Source organism: Sinocyclocheilus anshuiensis, unplaced genomic scaffold (assembly GCF_001515605.1).
Source record: "Sinocyclocheilus anshuiensis isolate Anshui unplaced genomic scaffold, SAMN03320099.WGS_v1.1 scaffold1764, whole genome shotgun sequence".
Lineage (NCBI taxonomy): Eukaryota > Metazoa > Chordata > Actinopteri > Cypriniformes > Cyprinidae > Sinocyclocheilus > Sinocyclocheilus anshuiensis.
This window is the reverse complement of record NW_015557159.1, coordinates 10,398-14,865: the sequence shown is the minus strand read 5'-3', so window position 1 is coordinate 14,865 and position 4,468 is coordinate 10,398. Positions and strand designations below refer to the sequence as shown.

Here is a 4,468-nt window from a genome sequence, read left to right as displayed (position 1 = left end):
GCGGTTCAATGATTCACTCATAAAAACAGTACTTATTTTGTTCCTGGATTAAGCAGCGGTTTTGAGTGATTCAGTGACTGACTTATATAGACAGTTACTTGTTTTGTTTTTGAATCGAGCCAGTGGCTCACTCATAAAGACGGTAATTTGTCGCCACCTATTGGAACCTGCAGAAAAACAAATCCCCACCACTAATACACATCTGAGATATATGGAACTTTAGGTTTTTATACATATATGTATACATTTATACAAAATATAGATTTTTTTCTTTAGGTTTTGAGGCAAAATATGACCAGTCTTTCATAAGATTCACCCAAATAGCTCATAAATAATATGGATAATAAATGTGCTTAATGTTATCAGGCAGTACAGGAATACCAGTCTCAGATAGCAAGTGTGGTCACTCAGGTGTTGGATGAGGCCGGGCGAGAAACCTCTGGACCCAGTTCTGCAGGAACAGCGCAAAAACCAGCTGCTCGGAGAACTCAACTACTCTGGGAAATACGTTGCCTTCAAGGAACAGATGATGGTACATTTTAACCAGGTTAAATGTGTTTTTGAAGTCCATTTGTAATTTTACTCAAGGTTTCTTGCAACAATACAACCATAATTTAGTTTTCATAATTCCTTTTCCACCCTTTGTTTGTTTTGAGGTTGTTTTCAGTCTTTTTTAAGTATTATTTCTATACTATTATATTATTTATTTATAAGTTGAATTAGCTTTTATTATTATATTTTGTTTTAATTTTATTTAATTTTAGTTATTTTATTATGTACTTTTGTCATTTTTCTGTTTTTTATTTCTTAATTCAGTTTTCAATCATTTAATTTTATTTTAGTAATTTTGATATGTGCATTTGTCATTTTTATTAGTTTTTATATTTTATATATATTTTTTCAGTTTTAGTTTTAGTAATTTTAGTACATTAGTACAAGGCAACATATCTAATTTTCATGTTTGTTTGTTTTTTTACGTTTTTCATATTTTATTTTATTTTAGCTTTGTATCAATTAATTAAAATAATTTATAATAGTTTTATTTTTAAACGACAATACCAACACTTGTTGTTTTAGACCTCCACATGTAAACAACCTTTGTTATGATTCATACTGTTGTTAATCCAAGCAGACTAATTAGCATAAGTAAATGAGCTCCTGATGTTCTATGTGGCAGTACTCTGTGGTGCGGATCGTGAGAGAGAAGATGTTGAGGACAGAGGCTTTCTCAGACCCTGAACAGCTGCAAGCGTTCCTGAGTCAGTTATATGTGTTCCTGGTGGACGAGATGCATGCTGCTCTCAGTAAAGGTGATGCCTAAAAAAAATTCAAAAAAATCAATGCTGTTATTATTTAGGGGAAGCATTACTATTGTTAATACTGAGTGTTAGTGATCTGAACAAACCTTTAACATTTACTATTAAGCATTGGTGCTTTATTAGTGTCTGTATTGTCAGTTGTGTTTGTTTCTTCTGTGTTTTCATGCATTGAATCAGCCTCTGTCAGTGGACTCTCAAGACGCTCATCAGGAGCCTGTGCTGAGCTGTGCTCAACTCAAACACTTCGCCAAAGAAGCCGAACTCAACTCCGACTCCCAGCTGGCGGCACTGTACTATCAGGAGGTGAAGAATTACAGCTTTTGCTCCTTTGAAATAATGCACTAGCATACTACATTCTGTCTCTACCCATCATAATACTATACACTGCATGCTTTTTACAGTAGTTTATAATACAGTGTAAAGTGTTGTATACTAAGAACATGTCTGAGTCATATTTCACCCATAAATCAAAACAAATATATAAGAAAATATATATTTTTTTGCATCGTGACATTATTTTCATGACATTCACATTACTGAAATGAGAAAAATGAATGATATGTATAATTTAATTTTGTATTATTTAATACAAAATAATGTATTAAGTAAAATATTTGTGGCAGTATTTTCTATAATGTATTTAATGTATGCTGATGTATTCATTCTGACTCATGAAAATTCTAAACAAAACAAAACAAAAAAACACTCGAAAAGCAAAACCCCAGGATGAATTCATGAGAATTGGGGTCGTGATAATAATGCACTCATAATACTAAAAATCATAAATTTTTCATCAAATCAAATGGGCATTGCAAGCATTTATGGATGAAAGCACTGCAAATCTAAAAGCTGTTTGCATAATACACAATAAAATGATAAAGCATTATTACAGTATATACTGCTTTCAGGATGCACTGCAAACTACATAATGATTTATAAACCATTAAACAACATGTCTGGGTCATATTTCACCCACAAATCAAAAGAAAGCAATAAAATATGACATTTATACTGAAATAAAAAAGGCTATTTTAGCAACATTAAATGTTGGCATAGTGACATTATTCTATGACAATAAAGCACCCCACTCTCATTATTGTAATTTGAAAAATACTGACATATTATTTCAAATAAGTCTTTACATTTACATTTATGCATTTAGGAGACGCATTTATCTAAACCCATTTATTTATTAAGTAAATGAAGTATAATAAGTATACATAATGGTATTACTTGCTGTGCTTTATGCTGATTTAAAAAGCAAACAAACATTGTGTTACAGTAATGAGAATGATATTAACCATAAAGAATAAGAAGTACAAAAAAAAAAAAAAAAGTGAAACCCCTGGATGTTAATATAACGAGAATTGCAAATCGCAATCAAATTACAGATCAAATGGGCATTTCAAGCATGAATGAAAAATGTAGGATATAATTATAGTATCTCATGCATATACAATGAATTCCTTTGAAATGGCATGTTCTAATGACAGTGTGCGATTTCAAACTCATCATTTGTGACATGCCAGTATCATTGGATGTGACTCACGTCTCTCTGTAGTGTTTGATTCGGGAGCGCAGCGACCCGTCCCACTGGTGTGATTATGGAGCGTTTCACATGCTGACATGCTGACCACCTGAAGGCAGAGGAGTGCTTTCAACAGGCCTTATCCCTACAGCAAACACACATACCGAGGTCAGCAGACACAAATGACTCAGGCTAGATTTCTAAATGTGCGCTTTGACTCATTCCGTCTTCTTCTCTTGTGTTTGCCGCAGTTTGCTCATGTGTGGCGTTCTGTCAGAGATGAACGGATGCTATGAGGACGCCGAGACCTTCCTTGAAAGGGCGACTTGTGTGGAGCCCAACAGTGTGGTCACCTGGACTTTATTTGGTGAGAATAGATTTAAACAGTACATAGATTACCATTTAACAATTTGGGGTTATTACGATTTTTTTTTTTTTAAGAAATTAATACTTGTATTCAGCAAGGATGCATTAAATTGATAAAAAGTTGCAAGAAAGACATTTATAATGATTCAAACGATTTCTATTTCAAATAAATGCCGTTCTTTTGGACTGTCTATTCATCAAAAAAATCCTGAAAAAAAGAGTACAACAAAATGAAGGTTTAAAAAAATACGAAGCAGCACAACTGTTTTCAACATTGATAATAATCAGTATTTCATAATATTACTGTTTTTACTGCATTTTTAATCAAATAAATGCAGCCTTGGTGAGCAGAAGAGACTTCTTTCAAAAAAAACTTTTTTTAATTTTTTTATATTATGCCACATTATATTCATTAATTTGAGTTCATTTTACTCTGACTGCAACAGGATATAATTTTAGTTTGCAAAATATTATTTATTTATTTTTGCACAATACTGTGGAAAATGCTGAAAATGTGTGTCAAATAGTTTTTAGGCATGTTCTGCCGGACTCAGGAGAAGTTCATAGAGGCAGAAATGGCTTTTCGGGAAGCCAATAAACAGCTTAATTCAATCCTGCAGAATGGCCCAACGTTTAGACCAGAAATAACCTTAGAGACTTGTCTGGTCAGAAGAAGGATGAAACCAGTGAGACTCCAGCTGGAATAACGTCTCGGTTACATATGGTTACGTATGGTCCTTCAGGGAACGAGGGTTACCATACGTAACCGAGACGTTCCCTTTCAGTCGGTCACTCTCGACGTCACGTCGGATGACCGACGAATTGGGATCCTACCAAAAGGCCACAGATACTGCCCCTTCCAGTGTCCTGTGGAAGCCACCTGCGCCCCTACTTTTTGGCGTAGGCCAGGGCTTGCACAAGAGGACCAGCTACTGCTGCTATGGCACTACCCAATAAGTAAGACTGGATAACACTGGGAAACGTACCCGTTCTACTTGGAACAGGGACGTTACGGAAGCTCCAACCTTCCCGAAGGAGGTTTCGGAAGCAAATACACATATGAACATTCCTTAGGTGCATATGGAAGATTGGAGGTGATTGTAACCTCTTGGAATGGCAGAAGTCTGCCGGGGAAACACGGGCTCGATGCTATACCGTGGACTTTAAACATATGGGATCCACTTAGGTCTTACATATGGAACCCAGCCTTCTACCGGTTCTCAAGGATTCAACGAGTGAAGGCCTGGCGCCGGAC

General features: G+C 35.1%; 1 pseudogene; it reads left to right on the top strand.

Moving 5' to 3' along the window:
• Positions 1-4,468, top strand: part of LOC107678259 (cilia- and flagella-associated protein 70-like) — a 14,436-nt pseudogene that overhangs the window by 8,656 nt on the left and 1,312 nt on the right.